This window comes from Bubalus kerabau, chromosome 4, assembly GCF_029407905.1.
Source record: "Bubalus kerabau isolate K-KA32 ecotype Philippines breed swamp buffalo chromosome 4, PCC_UOA_SB_1v2, whole genome shotgun sequence".
Lineage (NCBI taxonomy): Eukaryota > Metazoa > Chordata > Mammalia > Artiodactyla > Bovidae > Bubalus > Bubalus kerabau.
In genome coordinates, this window is record NC_073627.1 from 70,468,615 (window position 1) to 70,496,359 (window position 27,745).

General features: G+C 40.9%; 1 protein-coding gene and 1 long non-coding RNA gene across 5 annotated transcripts in view; one reads left to right on the forward strand and one right to left on the reverse strand.

Annotated features, from left to right (window-relative positions):
- Nucleotides 1-27,745, forward strand: part of GALNTL6 (polypeptide N-acetylgalactosaminyltransferase like 6) — a 1,496,936-nt gene that overhangs the window by 1,103,456 nt on the left and 365,735 nt on the right. The gene's annotated exons all lie outside the window — the stretch shown is intronic.
- LOC129649805 (uncharacterized) overlaps nt 1-27,745 on the reverse strand; it is a 191,975-nt gene that overhangs the window by 5,942 nt on the left and 158,288 nt on the right. For all 4 annotated transcript variants that reach the window (XR_008713292.1, XR_008713291.1, XR_008713294.1 and 1 more), the window contains one exon: nt 12,627-12,733. This is a non-coding gene — a long non-coding RNA (uncharacterized LOC129649805). The remainder of the gene's footprint in view (nt 1-12,626; nt 12,734-27,745) is intronic.

The following is a 27,745-nucleotide window of genomic DNA, read 5'->3' on the forward strand; positions in this document are numbered from 1 at the left end:
AAACAAATTCTCCAGCAACAAAGGAACACAGCCCTGAGCTTCAAGATACAGGCTGCCCAAAGTCACCCCAAAACCATAGACATCTCATAACTCATTACTGGACATTTCATTACACTCCAGAGAGAAGAAATACAGCTCCATCCACCAGAACATCGACACAAGCTTCCCTAACCAGGAAACCTTGACAAGCCACCTGTACAAACCCACACACAGCGAGGAAACGCCACAATAAAGAGAACTCCACAAACTGCCAGAATACAGAAAGGACACCCCAAACTCAGCAATTTAAACAAGATGAAGAGACAGAGGAATAGCCAGCAGATAAAGGAACAGGATAAATGCCCACCAAACCAAACAAAAGAGGAAGAGATAGGGAATCTACCTGATAAAGAATTCCGAATAATGATAGTGAAATTGATCCAAAATCTTGAAATTAAAATGGAATCACAGATAAATAGCCTGGAGGCAAGGATTGAGAAGATGCAAGAAAGGTTTAACAAGGACTTAGAAGACATAAAAAAGAGTCAATATATAATGAATAATGCAATAAGTGAAATTAAAAACACTCTGGAGGCAACAAATAGTAGAATAACAGAGGCAGAAGATAGGATTAGTGAATTAGAAGATAGAATGGTAGAAATAAATGAATCAGAGAGGATAAAAGAAAAACAAATTAAAAGAAATGAGGACAATCTCAGAGACCTCCAGGACAATATTAAATGCTACAACATTCGAATCATAGGGATCCCAGAAGAAGAAGACAAAAAGAAAGACCATGAGAAAATACTTGAGGAGATAATAGTTGAAAACTTCCCTAAAATGGGGAAGGAAATAATCACCCAAGTCCAAGAAACCCAGAGAGTCCCAAACAGGATAAACCCAAGGCAAAACACCCCAAGACACATAGTAATCAAATTAACAAAGATCAAACACAAAGAACAAATATTAAAAGCAGCAAGGGAAAAACAACAAATAACACACAAGGGAATTCCCATAAGGATAACAGCTGATCTTTCAATAGAAACTCTTCAAGCCAGGAGGGAATGGCAAGACATACTTAAAGTGATGAAAGAAAATAACCTACAGCCCAGATTATTGTACCCAGCAAGGATCTCATTCAAGTATGAAGGAGAAATCAAAAGCTTTTCAGACAAGCAAAAGCTGAGAGAATTCTGCACCACCAAACCAGCTCTCCAACAAATACTAAAGGATATTCTCTAGACAGGAAACACAAAAATTGTGTATAAATTCGAACCCAAAACAATAAAGTAAATGGCAACGGGGTCATACTTATCAGTAATTACCTTAAACGTAAATGGGTTGAATGCCCCAACCAAAAGACAAAGACTGGCTGAATGGATACAAAAACAAGACCCCTGCATATGTTGTCTACAAGAGACCCACCTCAAAACAGGGGACACATACAGACTGAAAGTGAAGGGCTGGAAAAAGATTTTCCATGCGAATAGGGACCAAAAGAAAGCAGGAGTAGCAATACTCATATCAGATAAAATAGACTTTAAAACAAAGGCTGTGAAAAGAGACAAAGATGGTCACTACATAATGATCAAAGGATCAATCCAAGAAGAAGATATAACAATTATAAATATATATGCACCCAACACGGGAGCACCGCAGTATGTAAGACAAATGCTAACAAGTATAAAAGAAGAAATTAACAATAACACAATAATAGTGGGAGACTTTAATACCCCACTCACACCTATGGATAGATCAACTAAACAGAAAATTAACAAGGAAACACAAACTTTAAACGATACAATAGACCAGTTAGACCTAATTGATATCTATAGGACATTTCATCCCAAAACAATGAATTTCACCTTCTTCTCAAGCGCACATGGAACCTTCTCCAGGATAGATCACATCCTGGGCCATAAAGCTAGCCTTGGTAAATTCAAAAAAATAGAAATCATTCCAAGCATCTTTTCTGACCACAATGCAGTAAGATTAGATCTCAATTACAGGAGAAAAACTATTAAAAAATCCAACATATGGAGGCTGAACAACACACTGCTGAATAACCAACAAATCACAGAAGAAATCAAAAAAGAAATCAAAATTTGCATAGAAACGAATGAAAATGAAAACACAACAACCCAAAACCTGTGGGACATGGTAAAAGCAGTCCTAAAGGGAAAGTTCATAGCAATACAGGCACACCTCAAGAAACAAGAAAAAAGTCAAATAAATAACCTAACTCTACACCTAAAGCAACTAGAAAAGGAAGAAATGAAGAACCCCAGGGTTAGTAGAAGGAAAGAAATCTTAAAAATTAGAGCAGAAATAAATGCAAAAGAAACAAAAGAGACCATAGCAAAAATCAACAAAACCAAAAGCTGGTTCTTTGAAAGGATAAATAAAATTGACAAACCATTAGCCAGACTCATCAAGAAACAAAGGGAGAAGAATCAAATCAATAAAATTAGAAATGAAAATGGAGAGATCACAACAGACAACACAGAAATACAAAGGATCATAAGAGACTACTATCAACAATTATATGCCAATAAAATGGACAACGAGGAAGAAATGGACAAATTCTTAGAAAAGTACAACTTTCCAAAACTCGATCAGGAAGAAATAGAAAATCTTAACAGACCCATCACAAGCACGGAAATTGAAACTGTAATCAAAAATCTTCCAGCAAACAAAAGCCCAGGTCCAGATGGCTTCACAGCTGAATTCTACCAAAAATTTAGAGAAGAGCTAACACCTATCCTGCTCAAACTCTTCCAGAAAATTGCAGAGGATGGTAAACTTCCAAACTCATTCTATGAGGCCACCGTCACCCTAATACCAAAACCTGACAAAGATCCCACAAAAAAAGAAAACTACAGGCCAATATCACTGTTGAACATAGACGCAAAAATCCTTAACAAAATTCTAGCAATCAGAATCCAACAACACATTAAAAAGATCATACACCATGACCAAGTGGGCTTTATCCCAGGGATGCAAGGATTCTTCAATATCCGTAAATCAATCAATGTAATACACCACATTAACAAATTGAAAAATAAAAACCATATGATTATCTCAATAGATGCAGAGAAAGCCTTTGACAAAATTCAACATCCATTTATGATCAAAACTCTCCAGAAAGCAGGAATAGAAGGAACATACCTCAACATAATCAAAGCTATATATGACAAACCCACAGCAAACATTATCCTCAATGGTGAAAAATTGAAAGCATTTCCTCTAAAGTCAGGAACAAGACAAGGGTGCCCACTTTCACCATTACTATTCAACATAGTTTTGGAAGTTTTGGCCACAGCAATCAGAACAGAAAAAGAAATAAAAGGAATCCAAATTGGAAAAGAAGAAGTAAAGCTCTCACTGTTTGCAGATGACATGATCCTCTACATAGAAAACCCTAAAGACTCCACCAGAAAATTACTAGAACTAATCAATGACTATAGTAAAGTTGCAGGATATAAAATCAACACCCAGAAATCCCTTGCATTCCTATACACTAATAATGAGAAAACAGAAAGAGAAATTAAGGAAACAATTCCATTCACCATTGCAATGGAAAGAATAAAATACTTAGGAATATATCTACCTAAAGAATCTAAAGACCTATATATAGAAAACTATAAAACACTGGTGAAAGAAATCAAAGAGGACACTAACAGATGGAGAAATATACCATGTTCATGGATTGGAAGAATCAGTGTAGTGAAAATGAGTATACTACCCAAAGCAATCTATAGATTCAATGCAATCCCTATCAAGCTACCAACAGCATTCTTCACAGAGCTAGAACAAATAATTTCACAATTTGTATGGAAAAACAAAAAACCTCGAATAGCCAAAGCGATCTTGAGAAAGAAGAATGGAACTGGAGGAATCAACCTACCTGACTTCAGGCTCTACTACAAAGCCACAGTTATCAAGACAGTATGGTACTGGCACAAAGACAGAAATATAGATCAATGGAACAAAATAGAAAGCCCAGAGATAAATCCACGCACATATGGACACCTTATCTTTGACAAAGGAGGCAAGAATATACAATGGATTAAAGACAATCTCTTTAACAAGTGGTGCTGGGAACTCTGGTCAACCACTTGTAAAAGAATGAAACTAGAACACTTTCTAACACCATACACAAAAATAAACTCAAAATGGATTAAAGATCTAAACGTAAGACCAGAAACTATAAAACTCCTAGAGGAGAACATAGGCAAAACACTCTCTGACATACATCACAGCAGGATCCTCTATGACCCACCTCCCAGAATATTGGAAATAAAAGCAAAAATAAACAAATGGGACCTAATTAACCTTAAAAGCTTCTGCACATCAAAGGAAACTATTAGCAAGGTGAAAAGACAGCCTTCAGAATGGGAGAAGATAATAGCAAATGAAGCAACTGACAAACAACTAATCTCGAGGATATACAAGCAACTCCTACAGCTCAACTCCAGAAAAATAAATGACCCAATCAAAAAATGGGCCAAAGAACTAAATAGACATTTCTCCAAAGAAGACATACAGATGGCTAACAAACACATGAAAAGATGCTCAACATCACTCATTATCAGAGAAATGCAAATCAAAACCACTATGAGGTACCATTTCACACCAGTCAGAATGGCTGCGATCCAAAAGTCTACAAGTAATAAATGCTGGAGAGGGTGTGGAGAAAAGGGAACCCTCTTACACTGTTGGTGGGAATGCAAACTAGTACAGCCACTATGGAGAACAGTGTGGAGATTCCTTAAAAAACTGGAAATAGACATGCCTTATGATCCAGCAATCCCACTGCTGGGCATACACACTGAGGAAACCAGAAGGGAAAGAGACACGAGTACCCCAATGTTCATCGCAGCACTGTTTATAATAGCCAGGACATGGAAGCAACCTAGATGTCCATCAGCAGATGAATGGATAAGAAAGCTGTGGTACATATACACAATGGAGTATTATTCAGCCATTAAAAAGAATACATTTGAATCAGTTCTAATGAGGTGGATGAAACTGGAGCCTATTATACAGAGTGAAGTAAGCCAGAAGGAAAAACACCAATACAGTATACTAACGCATATATATGGAATTTAGAAAGATGGTAACAATAACCCTGTATACGAGACAGCAAAAGAGACACTGATGTATAGAACAGTCTTATGGACTCTGTGGGAGAGGGAGAGGGTGGGAAGATTTGGGAGAATGGCATTCAAACATGTAAAATATCATGTATGAAATGAGTTGCCAGTCCAGGTTCGATGCATGATACTGGATGCTTGGGGCTGGTGCACTGGGACGACCCAGAGGGATGGAATGGGGAGGGAGGAGGGAGGAGGGTTCAGGATGGGGAACACATGTGTACCTGTGGCGGATTCATTTTGATATTTGGCAAATCTAATACAGTTATGTTAAGTTTAAAAATAAAATAAAATTAAAAAAAAAAAAAAAATCCAGGTGACAGAATATGCAAGAGTGAAATCAAGGATCAGATTATAAACAGCCATGTGTCTAGAAGAGATTTTGTAAAGGAATTGGGGCTAGAGTTTTCAGTATTAGTATAAGGAATTTAGGTTAGAGGAGAGCAGTTAAATTTGAATTTTAGATAAACAAATACTTTTGCAGTGTAAATGTGTTGCAAGTGTTGTGTCCTGCATTTTACTGCTAGGTCTGACTGTCCTGTTTGGGCCAGTGAGGCTGGGATGTGCTAGCAGGTACCAACGACGCCTGTGCAACGAGTGACACAGGCCAGTGCTTTCTCCCCGTGTGGAAGCGCCTTCCTTTATCAGCGGCTTTGGTGACATTTAAAATCCCTTTAACCATGGTTAATTCCATGAAGTTCTGCAGATAGAGATTTTAGTTTGATATCCTGCCTGAATGTGTTGCCCAAGAGCTAAGAGAAGGACAGACTTACTTGGTGGTCCAGTGGCTAAGACATCCCTTCCAGGGAGTGTGGGTTTGCCCCCCAGTCAGGGAGCTAAGATTCCATGTGCTTCGTAGCCTCCCCTCTCAAAAAAAAATAATAATAATAATAAAACAGAAGCAATATTGTAACAAATTCAATAAAAAAAGACTTTAAAAATAATTCAAAGACAAAAAGGTCTTTTAAAAAAAGAGAGATAAGAGAAGGAAATTAGGGAAAAATATTTGAGCCTCTCTTACAATAAAGTGGATATACATTACGTTACCTTTAAATCTTTTTTTAAAGACTACTCTGTTTTTTGGTTTTTTTAAAGATTCGTTTACATGAACTATTTTTTTAAATCTTTATTGAATTTGTTACAATATTGCTTCTTATAATATTTCATGTTTTGCTTTTGGCCATGAGGCATGCGGGATCGTAGGTCCCCAACCAGAGATTGAATCGGTATCCCTGTGTTGGAAGGCAGAGTTAACCACTGGACCACCAGGGAAGCCCTGCCTTTAATTCTTAAAACTCCTACCTACATGATAGGTATATCTAACCCTTTCTGGGCTTCCCAAGTGGCGCTAGTGGTACAGAACCCGCATGCCAATGCACAAGACATAAGAGAAACAGGTTTGATCCCTGGAAAAGGGCATGGCAGCCCATTCCAGTATTCTTGCCCGGACAATCCCCATGTACAGAGGAGCCTGGCAGGCTGCAGTTCATGGGGCCACAAAGAGTGGGACGTGACTGAAGAGTGGGACTTACCACACATGCAACATGCAAACCTATTCTACAGAGGGAAGAAATAAGCCTCAAAGAGAAAACTAGTTCCCTAGAGTGTGAAACAGGACCAAGGGCCTGTTTCCTATGCTTCTTCCTCTCAGGAGCTCAGCTTCAGTGAGAAGTGTGTGTGGAGAGATTCTAGCCGAAGAAAGAGACCTAATCCAGCCAAACATCAAACACGATCAGAGCCAGACAGGACCCACAGTGAGGCTGTGGCCTCCGCCCTGTCCTCCAGGGGGCGCTGTTGTTTCTCGGCTCATCATAATGTGTGTCCCGATCACATCCTCATTGCTCGGCAGAGATCAGATCCCAGAGATGAGAAGACTTCATTCTCGTTTCTTTGCGTGTGCTTTACTTGGTGATGGAAAATGATCCATCATGTCCCTGTTAGGCAACATTGAAATACTTTGGCCACTGGAAACGTTTGCAGCCAGCATGAGGATGTCCCTTGTTGAAACCAATGTGTCAAGCTGTGTAGGGTATAATTCATTTAACTCTTCTAACTCAAAACCCGTCTTACACTGACCCTTGAAAAACAATTTGCATTCATTCATTTTTAAATTAAATCATACTTACGTAGCTTTTTAAAAATTTTATTTTTTTCTGAGCTGGGTCTTCATTGCTTCACGGGCTTTTTCTCTAGTTGTGGCAAGCAAGAACTACCCTCTCGTTGGGGTGTGTGGGCTTCTCACTGCCATTGCTTCTCTTGTTGCAGGAGCACAGACTCTAAGCACATGGGCTTAGTAGATGTGGCTCCCGGGGTCTAGAGCACGGGCAAGACTACCCGAGTGGGTAGCCATTTCCTTCTCCACATTCTACCATATTTTAAATTCTTAACAAGGTGTCCAGCGTTTTCAGTTTCCGACTTTCTGTAACTTCCATACATTTAGCCACTCAAACACCACTTCAACTTAAAGTTAGAAAATTTTGCATCTTCTGATGCCAGACTCATTTTCAGAAAAAGCTTCTTGTATTTTAAGTACTGCAGGGCTCTACTTGCTCTTTTGCAGGTGTTTAGGATAAGGAAGCAGAGAAGGCGATGGCACCCCACTCCAGTACTCTTGCCTGGAAAATCCCATGGACAGAGGAGCCTGGTAGGCTGTAGTTCATGGGGTCGGTAAGAGTCGGACACAATTAAGCGACTTCACTTTCACTTTTCACTTTCCTGCATTGGAGAAGGAAATGGCAACCCACTCCAGTGTTCTTGCCTGGAGAATCCCAGGGATAGGGGAGCCTGGTGGGCTGCCATCTATGGGATTGCACAGAGTAGGACATGACTGAAGTGACTTAGCAGTAGCAGTAGCAGGATAAGGAAGACAGCTCCAGGTTGAGAGTGTATTCTGAGGATCACATTTCTAAATGATGAAGCTCACTCGGGGCTGATACTCCCCCATCCTCTCCTCATCTACCCCTGCTAGAGACTCCACTGTGGGGCTCGCACGTTGAGGATTTTTACTGCTGACTCTAAGATTTTTCTCAGTATGCTATTGCCCAACACACTGGTCAGAGTGTAATAAACTCTGAGTGTACTTTCATCTACTCTGTTCAAAGCACTGTGTGAAGTTCAGTCTAGGAAGACCTTGTATTTAATGAGTATTCATAAGATTCTTGCAGTATTTAAAAATGACAGAATGATCTATGTCCATTTCCAAGGCAAACCATTCAATATGACAGTAATCCAAGTCTAGGCTCCAACCAGTAATGCTGAAGAAGCTGAAGTTGAACTTGTAGGTTCTGTGAAGACCTACAAGAGTTTCTAGAACTACCACCAAAAAAGATATCCTTTCCATTATATGGGACTGGAATGCAAAAGTAGGAAGTCACGAGATACCTGGAGTAACAGAAAATCTGGCCTTGGAGTACAAAATGAAGCAGAGCAAAGGCTAACAGAGTTTTGCCAAGAAAATGCACTGGTCATAGCAAACATGCTCTTCTAACAACACAAGAGAAGATTCTATACATGGACATCACCAGATGGTCAATACCAAAATCAGATTGATTATATTCTTTGCAGCCAAAGATGGAGAAGCTCTATACAGTCAGCTAGAACAAAACCAAGAGCTGACTGTGGCTCAGATCATGAACTCCTTATTGCCAAATTCAGACTTAAATTGAAGAAAGTAGGGAAAACCACTAGACCATTCAGGTATGACCTAAATCAAATCCCTTATGATTATATAGTGGAAGTGAAATTAAAAGACACCTCCTCCTTGGAAGAAAAACTATGACCAACCTAGAGAGCATATTAAAAAGGAGAGATATAACTTTGCCAACAAAGTTTTGCCTAATCAAAGCTATGGTTTTTCCAGTAGTCATGTATGGATGTGAGAGTTGGACTATAAAGAAAGCTGAACGCTAAAGAATTGATACTTTTGAACTATGGTTTTGGAGAAGATGCTTGAGAGTCCCTGGGACTGCAAGGAGATCAAACTTGTCTATCTTGAAGGAAATCAGTCCTGAATATTCATTGGAAGGACTGATGCTGAAGCTAAAACTCCAATACTTTGGCCACCTGATGAGAACTGACTCACTGGAAAAGACCCTCATGCTGGGAAAAATTGAAGGTGGGAGGAGAAGGGGACTGCAGAAGATGAGGTGGTTGGATGGCATCATTGACTCAATGGAAATGAGTTTAAGCAAGCTCCAGGAGTTGATGATGGACAGGGAGGCCTGGCCTGCTGCAGTCCATGGGGTTGCAAAGAGTCAGACACGAGTGACCTGAACTGAAGATTCTTGAGTGTTATCTTACACAAAATATTATAACTAGCACTTTAAACAATCTTATGAGACAAACAAAATATCCCCTTTTTACACACGAAGTAATCAAATCCAGAGAAATTAAACAGCATGCCTAAGACTATATAGGTATTGTTGATAAAATCAATTTCTAAACCCAAGCCTCTGACTCCCAAATCAAATTCTGGGATATAAAAAGCCCTAAAAAAAGAACACATCAGCTTTCCACATCCTAGGATCTGATTCAGTAACATAACCAGACACATGAAAGTAGATTTATGCTAATTAGACTGTTTTTTATAACAGTGGTACAAACCTGAATTCCCTTCAATTTGAAACTTATTAAAGGAATGCTACTTCCCATGGAAAACAGAACATGAGATAATCATTAAAATTATGTTGTAAGTTTATATTTACTGGCATTAAAATTCTATGATGACCTGTATCAAAATTGCTGAAATAAAAAATAGTGATAACATCAATTGCTGGTGAGGATGCAAAGAAACTGGATCACACATATGTTGCCAATAGGCATGAGAAAGTAATTTGGTGTTTCTTACAAAGCTAAGCATGCATTTACCCTAACAATCTAGCAATTATACTTCTGGGCATTTGTCCCAGAAAAATGAAAAGTTCCATTCACACAGAAACCTGTGTGTGGGGCTTCCCTGGTGGCTCAGTGGTAAAGAATCCACCTGCCAATGCAGAAGATGTGGGTTTGATCCCTGAACTGGGCGGATCCCACATGCCACGGAGCAGCTAGCCCGTGTACTGCAACTGTTGAACCTGTGCCCTAGAGTCCATGCTCCACAACAAGAGAAGCCACCTCCTCACATGAGGTGGCCAAAGTATTGGAGCTTCAGCTTCAGCATCAGTCCTTCCAGTGCTAATTCATTAATATAGTATTTATCTCTATAAGTGTGTCTCCCTGACAAAATTTTTACCTCCTATAGCACTGAAGATATTGTCTTGAACATATAGTGAGCAGTCCACAACTGCATTCTCAGAAGTTTCAGATGTATAGGTGAACATACTAAGGGAAAACACAAGGGGCAGAAAAGCGGAGAAATATAGGAGGACAGAAATGGAAAAAAAAAAATTTAACAAGATTCACATAGGTGTAGTTTTGAAAAACCCAGGTAATGAAATAGCAAAGCAAGTCCTTTAGTACCATTTGTTCATCAGTTTAAAATATAACTAATCATTGGTATTTGCTCACTTGTTTTTCATGGGTATTTCTACTTGATTACAATGTCTCAATGGCTAAAATCAGAGCTTGTGCCAAGACAGCACTCAAGACAGCTTTTTAGAAAATGTAGTCCCATTTCATTTAGTCCCAGTCTCTTTGTGCATTCACCAGTTTATTCACTCTTATAGAAACATCTGTTATGGCAACTTAACAGAAAGAGCTGACTCTTTGGAAAAGACCCTGATGCTGAAAAGATTGAGGACGGGAGGAGAAGCAGGTGACAGAGGATGAGATGGTTGGATGGCATCACCAACTCAATGGACATGAGTTTGAGCAAACTCTGGGAGACAGTAAAGGACAGGGAAGTCTGCTGTGCTGCAATCCATGGGGTCACAAAGAGTTGGACACAAGTGAATGACTGTACAGCAACAATCCAAAGGCACAAAGAAAGGACAACACTGGAATGAAGAGCAGAGGAGCTAGAACAAAGCGCAGAGTCTGTAACTCTTAGCTGTGCTGTGCAGAAAGCCTCATGGTCCAAAATAAGGGACTGAAAACTCTTCTCAGCTACCTTCCTACAGTTCTCAGAACGACTCTTTTTTTTTTTAAGTATTTGTTTCTTTATGCATTTGTTTATTTTTGGTTGTGCTGGATCTTCATCGATGAGCAGGTTTTTCTCCAGTAGCAGCAAGCAGGGGGCTACTCTTTAGTTGTGGTGTGTGGGCTTCTCGTTGCGGGGGCTTCTCTTGTTGCAGAGCTCTGGCTCTAGGGCCAACAGGCTTCAGTAGTTGCAGCTCCCAGGCTCTAGAGCACAGGCACAGTAGTTGTGGTGCACAGATGGTAAAGAATCTGCTGGCAATGCAGGAGACCCAGGTTCAATCCCTGGGTTGGGAAGATCCCCTGGAGAAGGGAATGGCTACCCACTCCAGTATTCTTGCCCAGAGAATTTCATGGACAGAGGAGCCTGGTGGGTCTCATGAACTCATAAAGAGTTGGACAGGACTGAGTGGCTAGCACTTTCATTTTCACAAGCTTAGTGGCTCTGCAGCATGTGGGATCCTACTGAACTAGGGATCACACCTGTGTCTCCTGCACTGGCAGGAGGATTCAGACCAATTCTTTTGTCAGCTTCTCATCCACCAATCTTCCGACTGCCCCCTCCACTGCTTCATATCTTAAAATACTAGGTGAGATTAAATTCTATTTCTGAGCCTACAATGACATAAAGTGTTTTTTAACTTTGTGGTTGTTGTTTAGTTGCTCAGTTGTGTCCGACTCTCTGCAACTCCATGGACTGCAGCATGCCAGGCTTCCCTGTCCTTCACCATCTCCCACAGTTCGCTCAAACTTAGCCAGGCAAGTTTTTTTAAAAGATGACCAGCAGATTTCATGGCCTGTAAAAGAACAGGGGACTGGGGTTGGGGTGGGGAGTCTATTTCTGTCCTTATATCTTGTCTCCACCCCTTGGCTCCAGGCCAGTCCCAGGTACAGGCAATCAACAGGTAATCTGCCTTGGGAGGCTCAGATGCTCCTTGCCATCTGGCAGAGTCAGTAAACACAGCGCTATCCTTGCTAAGGTTTCCCCAAGGAGATGATATCAACTTACTCCATGGGACAAGCCTGACTGATATTCATGATGATTATACCATCTCATGTCAGATATGTCTGGTAAGTGGCTCAGATGATAAAGAACCTGCCTGCAATTTGGGAGACCTGGGTTCAATCCCTGGGTTCAGAAGATTCCCTGGAGAAGGGAATTGGCAACCCACTCCGTATTCTTGGTCTGGAGACTCCCATAGAGGAGCCTGGTAGACTGTGGTCCATGGTGTCACAAAGAGTCAGACATGACTGAGCAACTAGCACTTTCACTTTAAAGTCAGATATAAGTGGCTTCCCAGGTGGTGCTAGTGGTAAAGAACCCTCTTGCCAATGCAGGAGACAAAAGACATGGATTCAATCCCTAGGTCAGGAAGATCCCCTGGAGGAAGGCATGGCAACCCATTCCAGTATTCTTACCTGTAGAATCCAATGGACAGAGGAGCCTGGTGGGCTACAGTCCATAGGCTCACAAAAAGTTGGACATGACTGAAGTGACTGAGCATGAACACATGTCAGACATGATCCTGTGGAGATAAAATTTCCATGAGCAAATCAGTCCTCACCTCAAGGGGAACTGAGAGGAGGTCATCATGCCCCCCTGATCTCAGGTACCCACTGCCCCATCCACTAGCCTGCCAGCCTACACAGTGCACCAGCTGCCTCCTCTGGGTGAGGATGGATGGATAGACCCTCTGGGTCCTGTCCACCCAGGTCCCTCCCTCCTCCAGTGTGGTCCTACAGCATCACACAGCCTGAGTGGATACTTAAGTCCCACCACAAACTAACTAGACTGGAGTCTTCATTTTAACTAGGTGGGAATGCACATCCAAGCACGTGAAGCCATGCCCTGACCTGCTGCGGAGACCTGTTCTGCCACACTGTTTTCTCGAAAAGAATATACATGCAAAGATGATATTCTGGCAACATATTCGTTAGATATGAAGGAGGAAAGCAAGTTACCTAAATGATAGTTTTAATAAAACAGGGTGCACAAGCTAATTTCTCTAGAGAAGACCTGCAAAAACTAGAAGTGAATAATATATATTCTTATTCTTCTTTTAACTGATTAAAAATTTTTGCGCTGAAGTCCTGACCAACTGATACAGAAAGAGGACACATCATTCTGTGCTATTCTTTGAGTTTCTATGTCCCTCTAGAAATGAATTTTTTTCTTCAAAGGATCCAGCTGCATATGCATTTTTCAATGCACTTTAAATCATCTATATTTTGTTTGATTCTGGGCTTTTCCCCTTTGTGGTCAAGATAATATTATTTGTGCTTCCTTCACTTTCAACCCTATATACATAATAAAAAAATAATAATATAACTGGTTCTTATAAGGATTTCATATTGGCATGTTATCATCAGCTCCATGGTGCAGGTAACATCACAGTACTCCTTTTCCAGGTAAGGGGCTATGGCTCTGAGAAGAGTGAGGATCAGTCCAGTGTGATGAAGCCAGTAAATAAATCAAATTCTATATGACATAAAGCCAGTTTTGTTGATTCTAATTCAACACATGGGCTTCCCTGGTGGCTCTCTAGTAAAGAATGCAGCTGCTAATGCAGGAGACGCAAGTTTGATCCCAGGGTCAGGAAGATCCCCTAGAGAAGGAAATGGCAATCCACTTCAATATTCTTGCCTGGGAAATCCCATGGACAGAAGAGCCTGGTGGGATACAGTCTACAGGGTTGCAAAAGATCAGACATGACTTAGCGAGTAAACAACAACAATAAAAAACTCAATGAATGTAAGAATTTTTTCTATCAAGCCAGAATCTACTGAAACATAAACTCCTTTTACTTTTCTTGGTTCTGTTGATTCTTTTGTGCTTTTAAAATATCTTTGGAGGTCTAATGAGAAGCAGTTGATATACATCACTGTATAAGTTAAAGTGTACAACATGATGGTTTGATTTATATATATTGATCCTAGGTGGCTCAGTGGTTAAAAAAAACCCTCTGCCAATGCAGGAGATGCAGGAGATGCAGGTTCAACTTTCTAACACCATACACAAAAATAAACTCAAAATGGATTAAAGATCTAAATGTAATACCAGAAACTGTAAAACCCCTAGAGGAAAACATAGGGAAAACAGTCTCTGACATAAATCACAGCAGGATCCTCTATGACCCACCTCCCAGAGTAATGGAAATAAAAGCAAAAATAAACAAATGGGACCTAATTAAACTTAAAAGCTTTTGTACAATGAAGGAAACTATAAGCAAGGTGAAAAGACAGCTTTCAGAATGGGAGAAAATAATAGCAAATGAAACAACTGACAAAGAATTAATCTCAAAAATATGCAAGCAGCTCATGCAGCTCAATCCCAGAAAAATAAATGACCCAATCAAAAAATGGGCCAAGAACTAAACTGACATTTCTCCAAAGAAGACATACAGATGGCTAACAAACACATGAAAAGATGCTCAACATCACTCATTATCAGAGAAATGCAAATCAAAACCACTATGAGGTACCATTTCACGCCAGTCAGAATGGCCTCTATCCAAAAGTCTACAAACAATAAATGCTGGTAAGGGTGTGGAGAAAAGGGAACCCTCTTACACTGTTGGTGGGAATGCAAACTAGTACAGCCACTATGGGGAACAGTGTGGAGATTCCTTAAAAAATTGGAAATAGAACTGCCATACGACCTAGCAATCCCACTGCTGGGCATACACACCAAGGAAACCAGAAGGGAAAGAGACACGTGTACCCCAATGTTCATTGCAGCACTGTTTACAATAGCTAGGACACGGAAGCAACCTACATGTCCATCGGCAGATGAATGGATAAGAAAGCTGTGGTACATACACACAATGGAATATTACTCAGCTATTAAAAAGAACACATTTGAATCAGTTCTAGTGAGGTGGATGACACAAGAGCCTATTATACAGAATGAAGTAAGTCAGAAAGAAAAACACCAATACAGTATATTAATGCATATATATGGAATTTAGAAAGATGATAACAATGACCCTATATTCAAGACAGCAAAAGAGACACAGACATAAAGAACAGACTTTTGGACTCTGTGGGAGAATGCGAGGGTGGGATGACTTGGGAAAATAGCATTGAAACATGTATATTACCATATATGAAATAGACCGCCAGTCCAGGTCTGATGCATGAGACAGGGCGCTCAGGGCTAGTGCCCTGGGACAATCACTACAATACTATAAAGTAATTGGCCTCCAATTAAAATAAATTACTTAATTTAAAAAAAGTAAGATGCAGGTTCAGTAAGTGAGTCAGGGAGATCCCCTGGAGGAGGGCATGGCAACCTGTTCCAGTATTCTTGCCTGGGAAATCCCATGAATAGAGGAGCCTGATGGCCTACAGTCCCTGGGATCGCAGAGTCAGACGTGACTGAGCATGCACACAAGTGCGTGAAGGGGTCAGAGCAGTAGGTTCAGCTAACATCCATCAGCTGATGCTGAAATAATAAAAAGAGAACACTGTCTCCTTGGGATGAGCACTCCTAGGGTTTTATTCTGTTAACAATTTTCCTAGACGATACCATGTAGCGGTGCTGACTACAGTCATCCTGCTGGTCATTAATCCCTAGTTCTTACTTATCTTATTCCTTAATCTTAGATACCTTATATCTTAAACAGAGATCTGTATTTCATGGAGTTTTGCTTTTAGTCTAACTAAAACACAAACACACATACACACAAACATGCATACACACACAACTCCCAAGACCTTGAACGTGAAACGTGCACCTGCCATGTTTGATAAGAGATGCTCTGTGAGTCAGCCTGAGTGGTGTCTTCCAGCAAATGGAGAGTTAACCTTGTTAATCACGCCTTGAAGTGACTAAACTTTACCTTTCAAGATCCTGCCAACAGATGCATTTTAATGCTAAGATAATTTCTGATTGCATTTTGGAGAAAATAGTTTTAACACTTGGCAGATTGTAGAGATTGTCAGTTTCCATTTCTCCTCTGGGCTGGGGGAAAGCCCTGAGGAAGACACCAAAGTGCAAGCTAGCATCAGGATTATAAATATTCTGCTCCCTGCTGCCTTTTTAAAGGCAGAAAATGTGGGATTTACATCTATCAATAAGCTCTAAATTTATGCTGAAGCTCCAATACCTTGGCCACTGGATGCATAGAGCCAAGTCATTGGAAAAGACCTTGATGCTGGGAAAGATTGAGGGCAGGAGGAGAAGAGAGGATGAGATGGTTGGATGGCATTACCGACTCAATGGACATGAGTTTGAGCAAACGCCAGGAGATAGTGAAGGACAGAGAAGCCTGGTGTGCTGCAGTCCATGGGGTAAAAAGGAGTCAGACATGACTGAGCAGCTGAACAACAACAATGTTTACTCAAAGAAAGTGGACATATGATCTGTCGTAACTATCCTTCTTAAAATTATTTTGGTATTTAGAATGGATGGTAAATGTGTTCCCAGAAACAGGATGCATTGTAATAATGTTTCCTGGAGATAATTCTCTTTTCATTCACCAGACTTTGAGAATTACTTACAAAATTTCATGACCTGATGAAAAATTAATCCGACAGTTGTAGTCTACCAAAGGGGAAAGCCCCCATAAATAATGTGCAGGGCAAACTGTCTTAGGACTAGCTAATAAATTTAGATTTGTACTAAATTATTAACAGAGAGGCAGCTTATGTGATTCTGTGATTTTGCTCAAGTTTGGAATGTTTCTGTTTTAATGGATTTGGCAATGGATTCCTTTCTGCAGTCCAAAGTGAGAAACTATGGGAATAAGTTGAGGATATTGAGAATGAGTTGAATTTTGACATTTACCATCATTGGGGGAAAATATCTCCTAGAAGTTCTGATTAGAATCCTGCCACAGTATGAACGATGCGCTGTGCTCTTCACTGTCTGGGCACTCTGCACTGAATGCTTCTGGTGCAGGGTTAATCTCACAACGACCTTGAGGGGCAGGTCTTATCCCACCCTACCCAATGCTGCTGACTGGAAAGACTGTCCTCAGAATAAGGAACGCAGGCATGGGACCATTATGACACTCACCCTTCAGCCTCAAATGGTCTCTTCTTAAGAGGAGGAAGAAATCAACGCCTTCTGGATGGATTGATCCTCCTCTCAAAGAATTGAAAGCTCACCTTCTGGACAACCCAGAATTTCCCCTTTTCTAAATATCCTGCCCATAATCTTTGTGGAGAGATATTGCCTAGTTCCTTAGCAGATATCTCCTAAACAAAAATGCACATCTGTGAGATATTGCTTCATACCTGTTAGCATGGCTTTTACCAAAGAGACAGGAGGTCACAAGTGTGGGTGAGGGTGTGGAGAAAAGGGAACCCTCCTACACTGGTGGTGGGAATGCAAGTTGGGGCAGCCACTGTGGAGAACAGTATGCAGGTTCCTCAGAGAACTAAAAATGCAGCTACCATATGATCCAGCCATTCCACTTTTGATCTTTATCTGAAGAAAATGAAAACACCAACTCAAAGATGTATGCATCCCCATGTTCATTCAAGCATGACCCACAATAGCTAAGAAACAGAAACAACCCAAGTGCCCATCGATAGGGGAATGCATAGAAAAGCTTCAATACACATAAACAATGCATACGTGTCAGTCATAAGAAAGGAGGAAATCCTGCCATTTGTGACAACAAGGATGGGTCTTGAGGGTACTATGCTAGGTAAAATAAGCCAGAGAGAGAAAGACATATAGTATATGGCCTCACTTACATGTGAAATTTTAAATAACAACAATAATAATAATGAAGTCAAACTCAAAAGAAACAAAGTAGAATGGTGGTTGCCAAGGGCTTGGATGTGGGGGAAACGGAGTATAAGCTTTCAGTTAGAAAAAGAATACAATCTGATAAAAGTACAAACTGTAATTATGGCTAACAATAGTATATTGTATTGGTTGACCAAGAAATTCACTTGAATTTTTCTGTAACACCCTATGGACAAACCTGAATGAATTTTCTGGCCAACCCAACATATTTGAAATTTGCTAAGGAAGCAGATCTGAAGCATTCTTACAGAAAACCAAAAAAAAAAAAAAATCAGACAACTGTGTGAGGTGACCATATAAGATCGTTACATTGCACACTGAATAGATACCATTTTGATTCTCAATTATCTGCTAATAAAGTAAGTATCAGGGGAGTATGGAACCCTAGTAACAGGACCGGTCTCTCGTGTCTGTGCCCAGCTCTCTGACCCCGGTGTTCCCTGTGACGGCTGCACCACTGGATCGGGTGCAACTCTCCTCCCGCCAAGGATGCCCACCCTGTGAGCGGCTCCCTTCCCGAAAGACAGCTTCTCTCTTTGTGTGCACGCTTTGTATGTACTCATATATGTCCGTGTCCTGTAGGGCAACACACACACTCCTCTGCTGGTGTGAGCATCGTGTGTGCACAGGCACAACCCTCTACTCTGCGGTGTCACAACGGTAGCTTGAAGTCAGTCCTGCTGCGGGTATATACACCACGGGAACGGGCGCACTAGGGGTCATACACCCACGGCCACCTCCCAGAACTCTGTTCCATATGCTCTGTAATTACTGCCATCAGGATGCAGTCACAGCTCAACTGGTATCAGATATGATCAGATCACATCAGTCGCTCAGTCGTGTCCGACTCTTTGCGACCCCATGAATCGCAGCACACCAGGCTTCTCTGTCCAACACCAACTCCTGGAGTTCACTGAGACTCACGTCCATCGAGTCAGTGATGCCATCCAGCCATCTCATCTTCTGTCATCCCCTTCTCCTCCTGCCCCCAGTCCCTCCCAGCATCAGGGTCTTTTCCAATGAGTCAACTCTTTGCATAAGGTGGTCAAAGTACTGGAGTTTCAGCTTTAGCATCAGTCCTTCCAAAGAAATCCCAGGGCTGATCTCCTTCAGAATGGACTGGTTGGATCTCCTTGCAGTCCAAGGGACTCTCAAGAGTCTTCTCCAACACCACACTTCAAAAGCATCAATTCTTTGGCACTCAGCCTTCTTCATAGTCCAACTCGCACATCCATACGTGACCACAGGAAAAACCATAGCCTTGACTAGATGGAACTTTGTTGGCAACGTAATGTCTCTGCTTTTGCATATGCTATCTAGGTTTGTCATTACTTTCCTTCCAAGGAGTAAGCATCTTTTAATTTCATGGCTGAAGTCACCATCTGCAGTGATTTTGGAGCCCAAAATATAAAGTCTGACACTGTTTCCCCATCTATTCCCCATGAAGTGATGGGACCAGATGCCATGATCTTCATTTTCTGAATGTTGAGCTTTAAGCCAACTTTTTCACTCTCCACTTTCACTTTCATCAAGAGGCTTTTTAGTTCCTCTTCACTTTCTGCCATAAGGGTGGTGTCATCTGCATATCTGAGGTTATTGATACTTCTCCCGGCAATCTTGATTCCAGCTTGTGTTTCTTCCAGTCCAGCATTTCTCATGATGTACTCTGCATATAAGTTAAATAAACAGGGTGACAATATACAGCCTTGACATACTCCTTTTCCTATTTGGAACCAGTCTGTTGTTCCATGTCCAGTTCTAACTTGCTTCCTGACCTGCATACAAATTTCTCAAGAGGCAGGTCAGGTGGTCTGGTATTGCCATCTCTTTCAGAATATTCCACAGTTTATTGTTATCCACATAGTCAAAGGCTTTGGCATAGTCAGTAAAGCAGAAATAGATGTTTTTCTGGAACTCTCTTGCTTTTTCCATGATCCAGCGGATGTTGGCAATTTGATCTCTGTTCCTCTGCCTTTTCTAAAACCAGCTTGAACATCAGGAAGCTCACGGTTCACATATTGCTGAAGCCTGGCTTGGAGAATTTTGAGCATTACTTTACTAGCATGTGAGATGAGTGCAATTGTGCGGTAGTTTGAGCATTCTTTGGCATTGCCTTTCTTTGGGATTGCAATGAAAACTGACCTTTTCCAATGAAAACTGACCTTTTACCTTTTCTGTAAAGAGCAATATTGCATAGGAACCTGGAATGTCAGGTCCATGAATCAAGGCAAATTGGAAGTGGTCAAACAAGAGATGGCAAGAGTGAATGTCGACATTCTAGGAATCAGCAAACTGAAATGAACTGGTATAGGATGTGTTTATTACTCATAGTTATTATTACTATGAAAAAGGTAAATTGTATAATATCATGGAAAGAGAACTAGATCAGGACTCAAAGTAGTTTTCTATTCTTTGAATTGCAATTTCCAAGAACACCTGAACGAGCCATTTTACTTGCTCAACATCAATAAAATAGCAAAGTCACCATAGCTAATTCAGAGGATTGTCATAGCATGGAAATGTGCTTGCTTCTGTGGAAAATTTTCAAATATTAAAGGTCAAAGTACTTTCTTATTTTTAAGAAATTTTAAGAAAATATTATCTTCAGTATTTTCAAGTCACTCGCATCTCTTATTCTATATAGGGGTTACATATTATTATCATCATTTCACCTACTTCCAGCAAAGGACAAGATCTAATTCCAGGACGTTTTCCTCGTGGTGTGTGCCCATTGGTTACATAGCAGTTCATTTGTCTGCTGATGGTTCTTGTTCATGTCTTCATTTATCACAATGTTCATTACACTAAATATTTGTTGCTTGCCTGGAAAGGAGATCAAAGGGTATGAAACCATCCAAGAAATCTTCTGTACGTTGCTTCCACCTCAAAACATTTTCTACGTAATTTTTTTGTGTGCGTGTGTGGAGTATAATTGCTTTACAGTGCTGTGTTAGTTTTTGCTGTACAATGAAGTGAGTCAGCTATATGTATGCATACAGCCCCTCTTAAGCCTCCCTCTCTCCTCCCCATCCCACCCTCTAGGTCCTCACAGAGCACTGAGCTGAGCTCCCTGCACTGTCCAGCAGCTTTTCACTAGTTGTCTATTTTACACATGGTGGTGTATACATGTCAATCCCAAGTTCCCAATTCGTCCCACCCTTTCCTTCCCGCTCTGTGTACACAAGGCTGTTCTCTATGTCTGCATCTCTATTCCTACCTTGGAAATAGGTTCATTTTTCTAGGTTCCACATATAAACATTAATATATAGTATTTCTTTTTCTCTTTCTGACTGACTTCACTCTGTATGACAGGCTTTAGATAATGTTTTTCATATTAAAGAAAGCTAGGTGATAGTTTATCTAGATAACACACCTTTCAGCTAAAGTTCAGGCTTTAAAAAAAAAGTGCATCCAGTATGCAAAGTATACAAAGGTTTTAATGTATCCCAGGCAATGGCATCCCCACTCCAGTGCCCTTGCCTGGAAAATCCCATGGACAGAGGAGGCTGGTGGGCTGTGGTCCATGGGGTCACGAAGAGTCGCGCATGACTGAGCGGCTTCACTTTCACTTTTCACTTCCATGCATTGGAGAAGGAAATGGCAGCCCACTCCAGTGTTCTTGCCTGGAGAATCCCAGGGACGGGGGAGCCTGGTGGGCTGCCGTCTATGGAGTCGCACAGAGTTGGACACGACTGAAGCGACTTAGCAGCAGCAGCAGCAGTGAGTAAATTAACAATAGCAAACCCTCTCCAACTATATCCACTCAAATTAGTGTCTTTGGCTGTTAGCTGATGAACCAGTTACAAACCCCCTTCATTGTATCAATTATCTTTCAATCAGCACTGTTTTTAATTTTTTTTATAACATTTATTGAAGTATGTTCATGCTAAGTTGCTTCAGTTGTGTCCAACTCTGCATGACCCTATGGACTGTAGCCCACCAAGCTCCTCTGTCCAAGGGATTCTCCAGGCAAGAATACTGGAGTGGGTTGCCATGCCCTATTGTCCACCTGCTATGCAGGACACCCAGATTCAGCTCAAGGGTCAGGAAGATCCCCTGGAAAAGGAAATGGCAACCCACTTCAGTAATCTTGCCTGGAAAATCCCATGGACGGAGGAGCCTGGTGGGCTGCAGTCCATGGGGTCGCTAAGAGTCACACACGACTGAGCAACTTCACTTTGACTTTTCACTTTCATGCATTGGAGAAGGAAATGGCAACCCACTGCAGTATTCTTGCCTAGAGAATCCCAGGGATGGGGGAGCCTGGTGGGCTGCCGTCTACGGGGTCACACAGAGTTGGACACAACTGAAGCGACTTAGCAGCAGAATTTGACAAAAAAAAAAAAATTATAAAGTGTCTTCAAAGATGTAAAGTCTATCTGTGAATAATTTAAGAGGGCTCAGATGAAGAATTAATGGTGACAGAATATTAGAAATTAAAGCATTATAAATCAAAATTTTGTCCATAATTTGTTATTAATCATGGAGGAAACTTTAGAAATACTATGGTAAAAATCTCAGTCAGGAGAAAAGTAACAAAAACATTCAATTAAGTGGAATTAATTTAGCTCATTTTTCTAAGGAAAAATATCAAATAAAATTAAGCTCAGAATGAAATTTTGATGTAAGCTGATTGTTGATTTTTCTTGGTGACACTACAGACTTAACCTCAAATGCCATACCCTCTAAAAAATTCTGATTTTGATATTGAGAATGATGACCCTTTGTATTCTTTGAGTTTAAACTTGTTTAACTGACATTTTGATCTTTCCTATGTTCAAGATACTATGCCAGGCCCAGTGGGGAATGTAAAATCTAAAAAAAGAAACCTCTTCCTGCACTACAACAATATATATTGAATGGTAGGTTTAAATGTGCTGAATCAATACACCCCACGAAAAATCAAGCAATATTCATATGATGGTCATTAACAAATTACTTTCCATAAGCTTATAGAATTTTATATTCAAATCAGAAATGTATCCATTTTGTAACACTTTTCTTGGGATCAGACAATCTTATTTTAAAAATCATTTTTAAAGTCATGTGTAAAAATCATATGACATTGTTTACATTTGAATTCCCTTTAACAAAGTAAGAATGAACTGGACTTGGGCTCAGTGGTAAAGAATTCATCTGCTAATGCAGGAGATGTGGGTTCAGTCCCTGGTTTGGGAAGATCCCCTGCAGAAGGGAATGGAAACCCACTCCAGTATTCTTGCCTGGGAAATCCCATGGACAGAGGAGCCTGGTGGGCTACAGTCCATGGGGTCACAGAGTCAGACACAACGGAGCGACTGAGCATGCAGGCAAGGTTGAACTACTTTGAAAACATTTCAGACAAAAGACTTCTTCTTTTATGAATTAGCTTTTTAAAAAAATCAATTTGCTTATTGTAATTGGAGGATAATTACTTGACAATATTGTGATGCTTTCTGCCATACATCAACACGAACCAGCCACAGGCACACACGTGCCACCCCCTCAACCTGAAACCCCCTGCCACCTCCCTACCCACCCCATCCCTTTTTGTTCCCTTTATTTACTTTTCATGGTAAGTAAAAGACCTAAGAAACTCCTTCCCTAACTTTCATGCTCTACAAAAAGATGCCAGAATATAAACATGTTAGATAATGAGAAAAATGCAGTATTCGAAATAAGTTGTTAAATGGAAGTTAGGAGTGTCCAGGACATGCCCCTCATATTTTATCATTCGGGTCTTCAAAGCAATATCTATAGTCTTCCACAGTATAGCCTTTGGGGTCAACGGGAATCTGCAAAGGGCCATGGTGTTGACCCAGAATGACATCTCCAAAGTCAAGAATGCTGATTAGCCAATCCTGTACCAAAAAAACAGGAGAAAATTAAACAAATGAAAACTGTACTATGAGAGCTTAACATTAGGAATGATGCTGTGCATGGGGTATCAACACTAGGATCGGCTGGGGTGTCCATAAAAGGGCAGAGTATCTTCCTAGTTAATTAAAAATAGATCACATTCCCTCTTTCTCTAACTCAGAGCGATCATTAAGGTCCAGCAGCATCTACCTAATTTTTAAAATAGGTAAAATTTCAGTTCTGAAATTGTTCATAGATTACAAATTATGTTAACTGTTCAAATTAGGGAGTGGAGTTTATTCCTCCCACTCCCTCATCCCACTTACTAATAAGTTATGAAATTCTATCTCTCTTTCAACTGTCTCAGGAATCACTTTATTTGCCCCCCTCCCCCTACACCACTGGCATGGTCCTGATTAAGAATACGGTCATTCTCTGCATCTAGACAAATCCACCTACCTCTTGGCAGGGTCCCTGACTCTGCTATAAACAAAAACACAAATCCAGTGTCTCTCTATCTACTCCCAATCAAAGTTTGTTGTTCAGTCACTAAGTCGTGTCTGACTCTTTGCAACCCCATGGACTGCAGCACACCAGGCTTCCCTGTCCTTCACCATCTCCCAGAGTTGCTCAAACTCATGTCCATTGAGTCAGTCAGACCATAAAACCATCTCATCCTCTGTCACCCCCTTCTCTTCCTGCCCTCAATCTTTCCCAGCATCAGGGTATTTTCCAATGAGTTGGATCTTCTCACCAGGTGGCCAAAAGTATTTGAGTTTCAGCTTCAGTCCCTCAAATGTATATTCAGGATTGATTTTCTTGAGGATTGACTGGTTTAATCTCCTTGCTGCCCAAGGGACTCTCATGAGTCTTCTCCAACATCACAGTTTGAAAGCATCAATTCTTCAGGGCTCAGCCTTCTTTATGGTCCTACTCTCACATCGGTACGTGACCACTGGAGAGGAATAATCTCTTTACCTGCTCCATCGAGCTGTTCCCCAGCTGTTCAGCTCCCTGTTACCATTGTCCTTCTGCACTCATAGTTCCTGCCTTGGGGACACACTCCGTCCTCCTGCACTTTCCCCAAGATGGCTCACCTCCTGCCTCCAAGGGCCCCACAGAGCCTCTGACAAAGCTGAACCCTTGCAGGTTGGAGATCTGGATTCATTTCCCCTCCTGTGAAGCCTGGGAAACTTCCTATTTTAAATCTGACTCCACTGTGCCCCAGGCTACTGTTCTCTTCCACTCGAACGACAATCCCTCTGTGACTCTGAGTGGCACCATTTTCATTCCGTTCAAACGCTCTGACCGCCCCCCTGTCTGTAAATCATCCTGGCAGAGACGCCTCCTAGGAGCGCCACTATTTAGAATACTAATGACACAGATACATTGTTTAACGATTCCTCTGGGAACCAAAGCCTTTTTTTAACAAAATTGGTCTGTGCACAGAGGGCTCCAAAGAAGTGGAACCTGAGTAGTCAGACAAGACAGGTCTCAAGCTGCTGTGCTGTTTTTGTAAAAGACTTTTCAGGGCTGAGCGTGAAGTGGGGAAGGAAAGCCAGAAACCTGTTGAACCTGCCAGAGAACCTCAGGTCTCCAAGCAGAGGCTGGAACAACACCAGGAAAATGAGAGCCCTCCCTGCAGCACTCAGACCTCATACTTGGTGAAAGTTACTTCCCCGATAGAGAGACCCACCCAATCTCAGGAAAGCCCCTCGTGTTGCCATCAGCTGGCAGCAGGCATGTGCGTCATTACACCCTTAAGCATTTTGTAGTATTTCTTTTTTTTTTTTAATTGGAATGTAATTGCTTCACAATGTATTAGTTTCTGCTGTATACGCAGAGTGAATCAGCTACATATACACATATATCCTCTGCCTCCTAGACCTCTTGTGCCCCCCATCCCCCTGCTAGGTCATCACACAGCACTGAACTGAGCTCCCTGTTCTACAGAGCAGCTTCCCACTAGCTGTGTATTTTACACATAGCACCGCATATATGTTGATCTTAATCTCCCAATTCATCAATCCATCCCGCCCTCCCCTTCCTCCTCTGTGTCCACAAGTCCATTCTGTATGTCTGTGTCTCTATTCCAGCCTTGGAAATAGGTTCATCTGTACCGTTTTTTCTATATTCCACATATACGCATTAGTATACCATATTTGTTTTTCTGACTTCATTCTGTATGACAGACTCTAGGTCCATCCACATCTCTACAAATGACCCTATTTCATGCCTTTATATGGTTCAGAAATATTCAATTGTACATGTATAACACATCTTCTTTATCCATTCATCTGTTGTTGGACATTTAGGTTGCTTCCATGACCTGACTATTGTAAATAATGTTGCTGTGAACACTGGAGTCCACATGTCCTTTTGAATTCTGTTTTTCTCTGGATATATATCCAGTAGTGGGACTGGTGGGTCATATGGTGGTTCTATGTTTAGCTTTTTAAGAAACCTCCATACTGTTCTCCACAGTGTAGTATTTCTACCACCAGTGATAAAATCAAATCAAATAGGTTGAATGTGAAGGAAAGAATTATTTCTACTCTTTTGAAAGTACATTGATAGGATACACTGAATATTAATCATTCCTTGATGGTTCCAAGGTGTTCTATGTTCATAATAATGGTTACCAATTACTTTAGAAATCACTAGAGTGTCATGGAAAACATACTACCTAACTGACCTTGGTCATTTGGTAGTTTAATAACCTTTGGCCTCTCATGCTTGCAATTCATCATCTGGAAAATAAACATAATTTTATGTACCACGTGAATTTTTGCAAAGATTAAATCAGATCATAAACAGCACCCAGAATATTTCCTTAGAGCATAGTTGAAATCTTATAAATGCCTGTGCCATTTTGCTTCTTCCTTTTTAATGTAGATATAGAAAGTGTGAGGTCAAAGGCTCAAAACAGCCTGCTGCTGCTAAGTCACTTCAGTCGTGTCCGACTCTGTGCGACCCCATAGACGGCAGCCCACCAGGCTCCCCCGTCCCTGGGATTCTCCAGGCAAGAATACTGGAGTGGGTTGCCATTTCCTTCTCCAATGCATGAAAGTGAAAAGTGAAAGCGAAGTCGCTCGGTCGTGTCCGACTCTCAGCGACCCCATGGACTGCAGCCTACCAGGCTCCTCCATCCATGGGGTTTTCCAGGCAAGAGTACTGGAGTGGGGTGCCATAGCCTAGTACTAGACAAAAGATATAATAAGTAACTTTACCAAATCCAAAAGCAATGAGAAAAGACAGGCAAACCATGACACAAATGGAGGTAGGGTATCTTGTGTGTCACTGACTCATTCATTTATCGACATTTATCATTATCTCACAGATTTGAAGATTTATCTTTTTAGGTTAATGACTTCCTGACCACACATGCTATTCCTCTCCTGATGTTGTTCTGTTGATCATAACATTTTAAATTCTTCCTATCTTCCTACTGTAGATTGTGAGATCAAATGGAAAGGAAGATAATTTTGAGCCATGGCATCATATTTCCAAAAGTACTCATAGATACGACCCCCTTGCAGGTCACGGTGAGGTCTGTTCTCATTGATTCCTCCTTGTCAGAGGTTTCATTCTGCCAGATTCATCTCCATGTTATTTAAATGTTCATATTTGATAGAGTATGTTTTCTTTGCACTTTGTTTTTATTATCAATATGTTTCTCCTCAAGGAATTATAATCTTGCACAATCTCCCCAAGTCATTAAATTTCTTAAAGGCTTCCTTCCTGGACATTAAGACTCCTTTGTCATCTCTAATGCATTATTCATTTTTTGTTCTTGGGTCGAGGATAATGAGTGTCACTTGATCAATACCAAGAAAACTCTGTGCACCTCTCCTAACTATACCTCTGAATTTCCAATGGCCTAATGCTTCTGCAACCACTAATTAGGGTGTCTTCCTATTTTCCATTATATAAAACCTGA